Here is a 14,942-nt window from a genome sequence, read left to right as displayed (position 1 = left end):
TTCACTGGTACAAGGTCAACTAAAAGGATAAGCTCAGGAAAGCACACTGCTTATTTACATTGAGATCCTTTTTTTAACTCATAACATTGAATTGAAGACTGATATCATCATAAAAAATACAATGCAAAACTAGAAGCAGTGCTCTTCCGAGCACAGGTCTCCACCAGGCCACACAAATCGGCCTGTTATAGCGCCACCATGAGGCTGATTTAAAAAATGTGGGGCAGAGGTTCTGAATTAGCATCCAGGGAGTGTGTGTGCTCAGTTTGGCAGCGATCGGGCCAACGGCGCCGGAGATTAGCTGGTAACAACCAGGCCACACAAATCGGCCTGTTATAGCGCCACCATGAGGCTGATTTGAAAAATGTGGGGCAGAGGTTCTAGATTGGCATCCAGGGAGTGTGTGTGCTCAGTTTGGCAGCGATCGGGCCAACGGTGACTGAGATTAGCTGTTCACAAACTGCGAGGACGCACGGACGCACGCACGGACGGACGGACGGACGGACGGACGGACGGACGGACGGAGGGGAAAACATACTCTCCCTCAGCCTTCGGCTGGTGGAGACAATAAATTGTATTTATAATAGAAGGGTCAGGGCCGGGGAGGTAAGATTAGGCTGGGTTTACTGTTACCAGTTTCGAGCGGCAGCCGCCTGTAAGTGGTTTTTCGGAGCGGTTTTAAAAGAAGTTAGGGATTTACACTCCCTTTAAGGCCTTTGGTAGGGCGTTCCACATTTTAGTGGTAGCCTAGCAGGAGAATGAATTTGACCCTGTGTTTGAGACGAATCTGGGTTGAACATACATGATCTGTGGAGCTGCCTCTGGTGTTGTAATTGTGGACATCCTAGACCAGGGGTCTTCAACAGGGGGTCCGGGACTAGGGGGTCCTCAGAGTTACTACAGGGGGTCCTCCAAATCTTTGTGTCATAGAAACCTTTTTTTCCTCCTTTTTTATATTAACCACTTGAACCTTAGCGTCCATATTCTGAGAACTTTAGCCAAAAATAGCAAAATAACAAGATCACCTCACTCTGCGAGGCGTTGTGAGCTTCTAGATCGGCTATTTTCGGCAAACAGCTTTGGTGTAGACTAGAGGGGAAAAAGAGCAGACTAAGTACAGAGGGAAAGGTCAAGTTTATTAAGTATCAACGGTTCAAGTGGTTAAATATCTGAAAACACAAATTGACATGAATCCAAAATACACTGATGATTGTGCCGTCAAACGATTAAACTATATGGGCTGTGGGGGTCCCTGCCTCATCTCTCGCTCGACTAAGGGGTCCATGGCCTGAAAATGTTGAAGACCCCTGTCCTAGACGTTTTTTTATTATTATTATTATTTTTTCCACAAAGCAAGCAAAATGCACTGCGCGTTCCATCCCTCATTTTTAGCTAAATGTAGAATTGTGGTTACAACGCCATGAGGATTAATTATGGCACCTTTGTTTCAGTGTGAGTTTCTGTTCATGCTCTCTCTCTCTCTCTGCCCTGAGCCAAGACAGAGGCTGTGAAACAAATGGCAGAGGGGGAGCTGGGTCCAGGGGTGTCGCACCAAATTCTGGGCCCTGGGTACAAGGATTCACTCACTTTTTGTGCTTTAACTATTGAAAAATAGCAGATATACAAGCTCACAGCGCGGCACCGAGTGCCGCGCTGCGAGCTTGTAGATATGCTATTTTTGAAAAATCTTGAACATTTGTGCAAGTCTTTGAATATTTCAAATCCTTCTAAGGTTTTTGGAAAAACCTAGTGGTGCTCAAACGTTTTCATGTGAAGGACCCCCAAAATTAAATGTATTTGGCCACGGACCCCCATCTCAAAATATTTAGTTCCAGGGACCCCCCCAGAAGCAAAATTTGAGTTACATATATTCTCTTCAAAAATACATATACATATTCAAATATTTGCACACATTTTCACGACTTTTAAAAAATAGCAGATCTACAACCTCGCAGTGCGGCACTCGGTGCATTGTATATCTGCTATTTAACATAATTAAGGCCTCTCCACCTTGGGCCCTAGTCACTCAGTCCCACTCCTCCCCCCCCCCCCCCCCCCCCCCCTTGGGGCTACGTTGTTGGGAAGGTTCAATAAGCGTATCCCTGATCCCCCACCATCCTCCCTCCCGCCCCCCCACAGCCATCCCACACAGCTGTTTTAGAGCCAACACGTCACCCGTACGATCGCTCTGACGGATGGAGGGGCGGGTGAAGGTCTGTGATGCCATAGCAGAGAAATACACGAGAGAGAGAGAGAGGCATTTAATGCATTCTGCAGTCCAATCTCAGATGCTTTATTTTTTAGAGCTCGAAAATGGTGCCTTTTTAGAGGCACAGTGAGGCGGGCAGTGCACACACAGCCCTCACACACTGTAAAATCCTGGTTGTATACAGGGCTGTTTGGTTCCATTTCTACAATCTCAGAGGTAAATTGAATTTAGGATTTTACTGCGTATAAAGCCCTTTAGCTGAGCGGGCCGTACTGCAATAAAATGCTACTGCAGTGATCTGTACTGAGCGAGTTTGGGTTCTGCATGTATGATTTCTGCGGCACTACATTTATTTATATGGTTCTGTCAGCAGCACCCTTATCTCTTGGCGTCACACACACGGTGCTGTGTTTTATTACGCTCCAAACATCCCCCTGGGGAGTTTTTCCACGCACAGCGATACGGAATTAGAAAATTAAGGAAGGTTGCTAGCTTTTTAGGAGATGATTTTACCTGCGTTTCTCTAATGTTCAGGGGCGCTATTCAAAATGACACCCATAAGGTGGTTGCACACTGCTGCGTTTTCTCGTTGCTTTTTGGAAATCCGCAAAAAGGCCGAGGAGAGAGAGAGAGAAAGCAGCAACTAAAAGGAGATCCTTGTAAGCTTTTCAGCTTATTTACATAGGAACCACTTTATGTATCTCATATAACATTGAAAGACGGATCGAGCACAGTACTTTGCATAGGATACATCAATTACAAAAGCAGAAAAAAATTAAATTAAAGATAAATAAAATAAACAGAAGAAGCAGTTACAGTGGAAAGGGGGAGGTGAGTATGGGCTTATTCTATTTACAAGTTTCGAGTAGCAGCCATCTGTAGGTGACTTTTCATACAGATTTTGAAGGAGGTTAGGTTACGTTACACTCCTTTAGGGCTTGTGGTAGGGCGTTCTGCATGTTAGTGGTATAGCAGGAGAACAGTGCAGGGACCTTTGCATGTATAGTGTGTTCTCAATGCATGTCGTTTTGCAGTCCTTGGAGCATGAAGTGTGTCTCGTAGGCACGCTGTTTCCCATATGCATCATGCAGCGTGTGTGTATGTCCTGGGTCAGCTCTTCTCTGCCACTGACCAGGCTTAATGGCTTGTGCGAAGCGGGGCCTGACATGGCACCGGTTCCACCACACTGCACCTCAAGAGGCTCCCCGGGACAGGAGAGAGAGAAGGAGAGGGAGAGAGAAAGGTCACACGCACCTACAGGGGCCACTGGAATGACAGCAGACCGTGAGAGACACATCGGTTTAGCCACGGGAGATTGGACAGACTAACGTCGTTTGACCTGAGTAACAGGATGAGACAGGTCACACAGCGCCGTATGCTTGGTCACTAGTAGGGATGGGACGATATGAAAATGTCATATCACGATTATTGTGACAAAAGAAATCGTGATTCAAGATTCAAGATTCATTTATTCATTTATGATAGTATTTGCCAAAAAATGGCAGATCTACAAGCTCACAACGCGTCGCGTTGCTGTCAGTCTGTCAGTCAGTCTGTCCGTCACACTTTTGCCCTACTCATATCTCTGCCACCGTTACCCCTATCCATGCCAAACTTTGCACACACACTCCTTGGCTGCCAAACCATAACCCCTCATTTCTCACATGGCCCTCTTCTAGCGCCACAATGAGGCAGATTCTTGCAAAACACATTTTTGGACTCTGCTCCTACAGATTTTGCCCTAAAATCACGCAAAGCGTTACACATTATCTCTAAAGTCATGTCATCAGCATGGATCTGTCCCATTTCTCATATTCCCTCCTGATTGGCTACCATGGCCTTCTAAAGTTTATGTATGTGACCTGGCGGTCGCTTATTTCCTGATTAGGGAGTCTTAAGGCCCTATCAGAGTACAGTCTGCGGTGATAAGTCATCACCGCGGTGTAGTTTTCTAGCTACAGTATCACCTAAAAATGTTATACAAAGCCTAGGCGATAGTTAGAAAACTACACCGCGGTGATGACTTATCACCGCAGACTGTACTCTGATGGGGCCTTTACTGGTTTAATTTCTCTTCTCTGACTTGTGAATCTAGATTAAGCCTTGGTTCTAGGCACGTGTCCCGTCAGCACTGCGGCCGCATGTGTGTTTAAGCTACATTAGCGAGCGTCACAGCAGCGCCCGCTCGTTCTCCCCACAACATTAACCTCTCCCTTCATCCTTAAATGTGTACCCGCTCTCCTGGCACAACACAGCGTCCAGGGAGAAGGGATCCATCCCCCCCCACACCCCTTTTCTCCTTCTCTCCATATCTCTCTCTCTCTCTCTCTCTCTCTCTCTTCCACCACCAACCAATGAGTGAAATGGAGAGAGCCAGTAAGGATGTGGAGGGAGGGGGGGTTGACAAACGGGCTGTGGGCAGCGAGTCGAGAAGGACGCAGATGTCAAAGCCATGAATCTGGGGACACCCATGCCCCCCCTGCCCCCCTCTTCTCCTTCTTTCCTCCCTCTCTCTATCTACAGTATAACACCAGTTCATCTCTCTGTCTGTCTGCTCTCTCCATCGAGCGGTCCTGTCCCGCTTCTTCCTGCGCAATCAGCATTAGGGATGGGACGATATGAAACTTTCATATCACAATTATTGTGACAAAAGAAATCGTGATTTATGATAATATCCCAATAATCAAAATCCATTATCCTGGGGCGGAACATTTTCCAAAAAATAGCAGATCTACAAGCTCACAAGCTGTGAGCTTGTAGATCGGCTATTTTGATAGAGTGAAAAAAAGACTATCGAGTACGTATATATTAATTACCTTTCACCAATTCTAGAGGGTTTAAGTGGTACCGGATATACGCAGCTCGGCAAATAAAAGGTGACGGAGGACGATATCACGATGAATTAAATCTCCACGATACGATTAAAGATTTACGAGTGTTTTTTATCATGATAAACGATAATATCGATAAACGATAATATCGCGTATCGTCCCATCCCTAATCAGCATCTCTCCCTTCTTCTTTCTTTCTCTCTCTCTATCTCTCTCTCTCTCTCTCTCTCTCTCCCCCCCCCCCCCCCCCCCCCCCCCCGGCGTTAATAATTAGTCGCTTGCATCAGTAATCGGGAGAATATTAATTGACATATCCACTATGTGTGTGTCTTGGGTGCACATGTTTTTTATTTTATTTTATTGCTTTGGTGATCGTGTGTATGTGTGCGTGCGTTCCAGTGGTGGAAAAAGTATTTACTGACATATTTGACTTAATAAAAGTATCAATACTGCAATGCAGAAATGCTCTGTTAGAAGTAGAAGTCTGGAATTCAAAATGTAAAAGCATGAAAGTGTTGGCATCAAAATGTACTTAAAGTACCAAAAGTACAAAATGTTTGAAAATAAATCTAGTTTGGCTATTTCCAAATAGCCAAGGTATAAAATAGGGCTGAAGTTGTTTATATATGTTTTATAATATTATAATTTATATCTGCAGAGTAACTAAAGTTCTCAAATAAATAGTAGTACAATATTTGGATTCCGAGATGTAGTGGAGTAGAAGTAAAAGTACTGGAAACTGGAAACACTGAAGTAAAATACAAACACCTCAAAATTGTACCCAAGTACAGCACTTAAGTAAATCTACTTAGTTACTTTTTCCACCACTGGTGCTGTCACGCTGTCATCAACTACCACGGTGACACTGGCAGGGTCACAGGAAAGCTTCTGCCAATAATGAAAGGCCATGAGATCCCCCATCACAGAGCTGTCACCATCCATCCGCACACGTTACGGGCTGTTGCATCCAAGACTGTGTGTGTGTGTGTGTGTGTGTGTGTGTGTGTGTGTGTGTGTGTGTGTGTGTGTGTGTGTGTGTGTGTGTGTGTGTGTGTGTGTGTGTGTGTGTGTGTGTGTGTGTGTGTGTGTGTGTGTGTGTGTGTGTGTGTGTGAGAGCGTATTGTACGTGCGTGTGTGTGAGCGTGCTTGCGCGTGTTTGTGTGTGTGTGAACTTGCACTCATGGGCACAGGAAGAATAAATTGAAACATGCCAGTAGAAGACATATTTTTAGATAATCCCTCACTTTTTGGCCAGTAAGGCGGGTGGACTGACAAGGGAATGTCGCCAACAGACATGTAGGAGACTTAAAACAAAGTCGAGGTCTACTCTGGACTCCACCCTGTGATGACGTGAGCTCACCATGGTGACATGTCATTGAACCTCCCCTTGTAGAGCAGTGATATAATTCCAAAAATATTCCCAAATGGTGATCAGTGATCAGTGATCCTGTGCTCTGTGAGGAGCATGGAATAGCGTGTTTTTTTCCCCTTCACTCATTGAATGGTGAAACGGGTTTCAGCATCTTTTCACGTAAATGAATGCGAGCAAAACACAGGGCTCGATGTTAGAGTGGACCCGCCTATCAGGCCTTAGGCCACGTTTACACGGTAACGGTCAGAACAGAAATTATAAAGTTGCGTTCTCAGTTTTTGTTCTGCGATTAAACGCCAAAGTGATTGAAAACGATGTGGTGTGGATGCTAGGTAGCCAGGTGGTGGTGAGATATGCTGCCAGATAGACCAATCACAAATGCGTAGAACCAGGGGCGTCACAAAGTGGGGGAGAAAGTGGGACTGTTTACCAGGGCCCAAGGTGGAGGGGCCTCAATTATTTTATACTTTAGCTATTGAAAAATAGCAGATATACAAGCTGCCGCGCTGCGAGCTTGTAGATCTGCTATTTTTTAAGTCGTGAAAAAGTGTGCAAATCTTAACTAAAATTTTGCTTCTGGGGGGTCCCTGGAACTAAATATTTTGAGTTGGGGGTCCGTGGCCAAATACATATCATTTTGGGGATCCTTCACATGAAAAGGTTTGAGCACCACTGACATAGAAACTTAGTAAAAAAACCAAAAAAAAAACGGATTTGAATTATTATTTGGATTATTCAAAGACTTGCACAAATTTTCAAGATTTTTTTCAAAACATAGCAGATCTACAAGCTCGCTGTGAGCTTGTGGATCTGCTATTTTTCAATAGTTAAAGCACAAAATAATGCGTAATAACCACTTCTGTTCTACTTCTTGTAGTTTGTTCACACAACGTAACCGCATGAACCGACGTGAGCCATGACGTCACAGTCAGTCAGTCACGCTCCATATATGGCCGTCCTTGTCCCTTTTATGCCCATATATGGAGATCTCTTCAATACTATGCCCATATCTGGACATATTGTGTCAGTGTCATGTGGCATGTCCCTATTATGCCCATACAGTATATGGAGATCCCTGATGTCATCAATATTAACACTTCCCCTGCCTAACCCGGCTGGAGTCAAGTTAGCGTTGCCATGGTAACCAGGTAAACAGGCGCTTGCTGCAGGTGCTGGTGTAAGACGCTGCATAGGTCATGATGCAACGCGACCAGAAGCAAAATGGAGCATCTATTCTCCATTGATTCCTGTTCTATGCTGTACAATAAAAACGGATGTATCTCTGAATAAGGTGCAAATAACGCAGAAAAGGCCAAAAAAACACCCTTTTTCACGGCTACACTGTTCGGTGATGGTCGGCCGGGTTAGGATTTTAGTTTCGCAACCGTTTGTGAACAAACTGACCTCCATTTTAGAATCGTCAGATTACACAAGATGCACACGCACTTGGCTTCCGGGGCTCTTCAAAACAAAACGTCAGTCTATGGTGGCAGACAAAATGTTAAGCCCATATCTGAGAATGCCCATATATGGACATAGTGTGTCAGTCTCATGTGGTCAAAGCGCGTATTTTAATGTGTTGTTTTCTCTAGAGACCATTGTCGTCTGAATGGCGCCTTAGTGTTAACCGCTGTGATCACAATAGTCCTTTTCCATTTTCCCTTTCCATTTTCAAGTGCCTGTCATTTGTTAACCTCTGTCTGAAGTGAGAGAGTGACCAGCTCAGTTGTTGGCTGAACACCTGGTGATGCATGGACCAAGGGTGCCGATCAGTCACTCAGGCTTCATCTACACTGAGGTGTTTTCAATGAAAAACTCAATTGTAAAATGAAAACCATCAACATCCACATCTGACATGGTTTGTTTTAGAGCCATGTCAGATGTAATCTCCATCCATACCTTAAGCCTGGAAATGCTGAAAACTAAACTAAATGTATATGCTATATATCTTTTTGCATTTCATGCTTTGTCATTTCCACTTGCAGTCTGTCTGCAGTGTCCACTGTCCAAGCATCCAATATTATGGTGCGTTTTATGACAGAGCGTGTGTGCTGTTATATTGTTTATTATCAGAAGCCTGATGGTCTGTAAACTCACCGAAACATTGTGATGTTAGTTGTTTATATGAGGTTTAGCTTTAGGTACCACCATTGCTTTTCACAATGAATAGGGCAATTATAAGTAGAAACATAAATAATGAAAACATCAGTGTAGGTCTGATATGGAGGAGTGAAAAGGGAGTGTTGTAGGATTTATGAATAATGCTACCAGGTGAAAAGTAGCTGATTTGTTAATCAATAAAATCTAAGGTAACAATCAGAGATGTATTATCCCCACTTTGTATTGGAGTACTGTAGGCTCACATCTCGGCACACAACCTGACATTTCTAAATGTGACAAAATACTCCCGGTGTATTTGCAAAATCGCAAATTAGGACAAAAAAATGTCCAGCCCTGAGATTTTTCTTTTGCTTTAATTCTTGAGATTAGCTGTGACAAGGCACGTACTATCTCCATCCATACCTTAAGCCTGGAAATGCTGAAAACTAAACTAAATGTATATGCTATATATCTTTTTGCATTTCATGCTTTGTCATTTCCTCTTGCAGTCTGTCTGCAGTGTCCACTGTCCAAGCATCCAATATTATGGTGCGTTTTATGACAGAGCGTGTGTGCTGTTATATTGTTTATTATCTGTAAACTCACCGAAACATTGTGATGTTAGTTATATGAGGTTTAGCTTTAGGTACCACCGTTGCTTTTCACAATGAATAGGGCAATTATAAGTAGAAACATAATAATGAACACATCAGTGTAGGTCTGATATGGAGGAGTGAAAAGGGAGTGTTGTAGGATTTATGAATAATGCTACCAGGTGAAAAGTAGCTGATTTGTTAATCAATAAATCTAAGGTAACAATCAGAGATGTATTATCCCCACTTTGTATTGGAGTACTGTAGGCTCACATCTCGGCACACAACCTGACATTTCTAAATGTGACAAAATACTCCCGGTGTATTTGCAAAATCGCAAATTAGGACAAAAAAATGTCCAGCCCTGAGATTTTTCTTTTGCTTTAATTCTTGAGATTAGCTGTGACAAGGCACGTACTTCAGCTTCCCACGTTTCCAAACATGTAGTAAATTGTAACCATACAAATGAACATCTACAGTTAAAAAGTTACAAATACAGAATAAATGATGAATGTATCTTCGTGGAAACTTTCTAAGTAGCATACACTTAAAGAACCATGAGAGTCATGTGATCAAGATGTCATATGTTTCATATACCATTAAATTGGCTTCCAAAGTTAGCAGGAGTGCCCCCTTTTTAATCATTCCAGAAATCATGTTCAGAATTTGTTGTCTCATGTCTCACAAAATATTAGAAAACGCTCAACAGTGGGCTAGATAAAAGCCCGGATCAATGAGAAGGATCAATAAGGCGCTCATTATCAATAAAGATTTATGAGCTCCATCCTTAGTGATCAACTGGGAATGTGAGCAACTTTACTGAGAAAATAATTCAGCGTGTCAAACATGGCTGCCTCGGTTGCTGCATTATGAAACACAGTTTTCTCATCAGCATGTGAATAAAGGTTGAGGTTTTAGATTTTTTGGCATAAATCATGTCTATTGAACACCCTTTACATCTGAATGTTGGTTAAAATAATATTGAACCATGGAAAGTAGTAAAAAGTGCTTGGGACAATACCTCAGAACTCCACACGTTCTGCCAAACCAGCTAACTCCACCCGATTGGCCCTCTCTTTTTTCATAAATATGTGCTATTGAACACCCTTTACGTCTGTGCATTGGTTAAACTAATATTGAACCAATGAAAAATGGTAAAAAGCCCTTCGGTCAAAACCTCTTAACTCCACTTGAGCTCATTTTCCCAAAAATGATCATTTTGGAGTGAGGAGTTTTTGGCCCGACAGCAGAGATATGTGATAAATGTATGGGCATTAGTCGTACCCCTTGGCCTGCCAACCTCCGACCCAGCTGCATAAGCCCTCATCTAGGTAGCTCGGCCTCGGACTGATATACCAGCCCCTCTGTTCGATAACCTCAGGCAATGACAAATGCCCTATCTATATAATATATATTTTAACACCCATCGCCAATTCATTCTTGTCATTTTGCTTTATTGTATCATGTATGCCATCAAGTATGCTTTGGCTAAGCCCAGAGGCCAGGATGTTCCATTGTATGGCTAATGTTCCTCCTCGCTGGGACACCAGTGTCTTCCAGCACTTTTAAGATCTGACTTAATCACAAGGCAGATTATCCACATCCGTTCAGATTTGAAAATAATATGCAGTGAAGACATTAAGACCCGTGCTTAATGCTCACTGTAATTCATGTCTAATGTTTATTCAATAGACTTAGATGTAATATACACTTGGGAAGAATTTGATTTATACTCAAAGATAAATTGCAAGATTTGGAAAAGATTTGGAAGCCTTTACTCTCTTTCAGAGAGGTTGAGAAGCTAAGTCCTGTGGATGACCCGCTTCGTGTGTAATGGGGGGCAGCACTCCTTGGGAGGTGTGGGGGTGCTCTTTGTTGTTTTTATTCGGGTTTGAGTGCACACATTTGGTTGAATTCACCCCATATGTACATTTGACATTGTTTGTGTTCTTTCATTGTGTCTGTTTATTTTATGCCTATGTCTGTTTCTTTTAGAAAATAGGGAAAGGTAGACTGGGTAGTGGATTGTTGAGAAAGAATTGTCCCTATGGGGTGGCAAATAACACATTACTTGAAGCTGTTATGACACAAAATAAAAAGATAAATCAGGCTATCTCTTTGGCTAATATTGTTTACTAGCCCTTATTACCCGTTCAAAGATATGAGCTCCGAAATGATGTGCAGTGTGTGGGTTATGGGATGTGCACACAGTATATGAGGGATGGAAAGTAACTTTAACTGGCGCTTGCATGATAATATGTAGGAGCATCAATGTAAGAAATACCCGTTTCGTTTAATGGCTACAGAGGTACTGTGTACCGCTTGCACACACACCCGCCTGCACACACACACACACACACACACACACACACACACACACACACACACACACACACACACACACACACACACACACAGAGCTGGTTAAACATTGCCTCACGCTAGATGCAGAATAGATAAGCCTCATGCTAGATGCAGAATAGATAGTAGATACACCATAAAAATGCTAATATACAGCATATGATTTGTGAAAGTGACAAACGGGCTTCACAGTTTTGTCAGATGTGTTCATATGCTAATGGTGTCTGTCGGCCGGTCCGTCTTAGCCTGGTTAATAAACCAGACCGCACACCAGACCGCACACCAGACCGCACACCAGACCACCCAGTCTGGTTTATTAACCAGGCAAGGTCCGTCTCCACTTGCCCACACTATGAAAAGCAGGAAGTCGCCTTAAGTGAAAATGTCTTATTACTAAATCTGTGCATATAAAAATCATATAACCTCTCAGATATCTTAGTTTTAGCAACATTGTTCATGGCAAGTAGTTAGTTTGGCTTATTTGTTGAAATGATAAAAATGGCTATGGTGGTGGGTGGATTACCACCTCCGCTGCTGGGACGTTGAAGGCTGGATTCCAGCCGGGGAGGAGGGAGCTAAAAACAGACACATAGGGTGGTGGTGCTCAGTGACCGTGACCGCGGTGCGGTGCCGCCATAGCAATTTTGATAATTATAATGCATAAGCATAAACAAACTAGTTCACGTGAACGATATCTATGTAACTAAGATATTCTATTGGGTACATATACTGTATGTATGTGGGCAGAATTACAATTAAAATACATTTTAAGTTGAGGCTACCACGTGATCTACTGTATCATAATGTAAAATTCCGCCGTGTGACAAAGAACTCCTGAATTAGTGGACAGTGCAGAATTTGGGGTCCAGTGTAAAAGGGCTGAAAACCTCTGGCGTTGTGCAAAATGCGTAGTGTCAAAATGCACAACTCTCTGACACTGTATGAGAAGGGAAGGTCTACGTGTTGTTCCCAAGAGAGCAACCAGCTCCTTCTGTCATCTGCAGAAAATTCCTCTGCTGTTTTTTGAATCAGCAAAATAGACAGAAACTCTGCCAGTCAGAAACAAATACAGACAAGACAATATTGAGTTTTGAACAATGTTTTCCATTTTCCATAGTCAAAAACACAATCCTTATAGCTGTCTTTTTGCAATCACATACTGTATAGCGGTCTTCTTGTAAGTAAGGATGGGACAATATGAACATTTCATGTCACGATTATTGTGACCAAAAAAAAGGGTGATTTACGATATTATCACGATAATCAAATATCCCCAACAGCCATTATACTGGGGCTGCACATTTGCCAAAAAATAGCCAATCTACAAGTTCACATGAGCTTGTAGATCGGCTATTTTTCTGCTAAGAGATTTAGTAGAGTGGGAAAAAAAAGACTGTATCAAGTACTGTACGTTATTTCCTGGGTTAGGGTTAGGGTACTGGATATGCAGCTCAGCAAATAAAAGGTAAATTGGTCTCAGTGCATGATGGAGGTAGCCTGACACTCAGCCTGAATTGACATTTCGTTTCACTTCATTATTCAAAACAAAAATTTTAAGGGGTGTGGTTAGCGATTCAGGGTCTGGAACTAGGCTATGATGGAGGATAATTTCATGTCAATTTAAATCTCCACGATACGATTATCGTGAGTGTTTTTTTATCACAGTAAACGATTATAACGATTATCTTCCCATCCCTACTTGTAAGTCACATGACTCTTCTAGATCAGAATGCTATTTTGGTATTAGGTCCTTCTACACACGGACAGGTGAGTAAGAGCAGTCAGCCAATGCATGAGTCAGGGAAAAAAAATCCTGTTCACTGTCTTCACTTCACAGCCAAACTTTAATGGCAAATGCAACATTTCCCATATCAGGCATTATGTGGGCACGTAGATGATGTGTGCGGGATATTGATTTTGTGCAAATTAATTCTGTTCAATTTGATTTGTAGGCATAACAGGCTCAAACATGGTCAAACTCTCATGATTCTAGCTTCTGAAATAAACATCCCATTGGGATTATTGTCAACAAACAAACAGGATTATTTATTTCTTGTCCGTCAGAGTGGTGAGGTCACAGCTTCTCTCTACTTTTGTTTGATAGCGATAGCCAATTAGTTTGCAGTTATTCATTTCTGTTGCATTAAGAATTTCTGGTGCATTTTGCCACATTCATGAACCTATATTTTGTCGTTGATCTCGTCAATGATCGTCAGTCTCACGATAACGGAGAGAAACGTACTCTCTGCTCTTCAAATACCTCAATAAAATTATACGGTGTGCACTGTATCATTTTATTTAATTACATTGAATTTTCCTGGACAGTTTTTTACAAAGGTCGCAATTGTTCAGAAATAGTGTTCGTTCATAAGCTGGTCCACCTAGCTCTCAGTAGCTCAGTTTACACTTTTCTTCCAGTCTGATTAAGATAAAACCCGATTGAAGGTCTTGGATCAAGTGGTGAGATCAATCCGATCTGGTGTTTGATCGGGTTGTAAAAAGGTGTAGACCCCCCCCCTCTGCACCCAATTAGAATTTAAATCGGGTAAATCAGGTTTATTTAGGTGTATACATGGAGAATTTTAATCAGGTCCATGTTTTATCTTATTTTAAACCTACAAAAAAGACTACAATGTATTCCATCAAACTTCTGGCTCCAGTCTGCCTCCCAATTGTGACGAATCTGCTAGCTGGAATAGCTGGATCGAGACAATTACTTCTTTTATATACCTTGATTGACACTGAAATCCACAGTGTGAAAAGTAGGCCAGAGTGGAGATCGGGGTGTGGTTCAAGAAGAAGAAGATGGATGCTGTCATTATTTGGGTCGCATGAAATTGATGCAGTGCTCCACTCCCACGGGACACCAGAGCATCCTCTAATTGGCCATTACATTCATTGACATTAAATAATAGTAATAATTACAGCACTATCATAGTTTATTTCATGTTTTGATTTTAGGCAGACATGGGGTCTGTCTTTATCATCAAAATTAATGATCTAGCCCTGGAAAGACACAAAACCTAATCTATAAGTCATCTCAGAGCCCATTGGTCAGGTTGTATTTGTGCTTAGTTGAGATATCCTTACATAAAATTGCTATATTGCTATATTTATTTGAATTATGATGTATAGAAAAGCTGAATGTAAACAGCAAATATTCTTTAAAAAGCTCACCAGTGGTAGAAAATAAATTTGTCAATACAATTGCACTGGCGAAATTAATATATATGCATTTGTTATATTGTTGTTGATGTTCTGACATATTATCTTGTTTATTATAGTGATGTATTATCTGCTTATTGTAAGACGCTTTGGATTGAAAGCGTCTGCTAAATGCCTAAACTGTAAACTGTAATATTCTGCTGTCATCTTACCCATAAAGAGACCAGAGAAAGATAACAGTAAATGGCAGGTGTAACACAGTACTGAATGAATGTTTTATGTATTTGTACAATTTCATAAGTTCACTTAAA

At 42.1% G+C, this 14,942-nt stretch overlaps 1 protein-coding gene across 1 annotated transcript in view; it reads left to right on the top strand.

Moving 5' to 3' along the window:
- The window catches only part of prmt3 (protein arginine methyltransferase 3), a 101,592-nt gene that overhangs the window by 40,429 nt on the left and 46,221 nt on the right, over positions 1 to 14,942 (top strand). The gene's annotated exons all lie outside the window — the stretch shown is intronic.

This window comes from Nannobrachium achirus (genome assembly GCF_963921795.1).
Source record: "Nannobrachium achirus genome assembly, chromosome: 7".
NCBI classification, from domain to species: Eukaryota; Metazoa; Chordata; class Actinopteri; order Myctophiformes; family Myctophidae; genus Nannobrachium; species Nannobrachium achirus.
The sequence above is the reverse complement of the archived record's forward strand: the minus strand, read 5'-3'. Positions and strand labels throughout refer to the sequence as shown.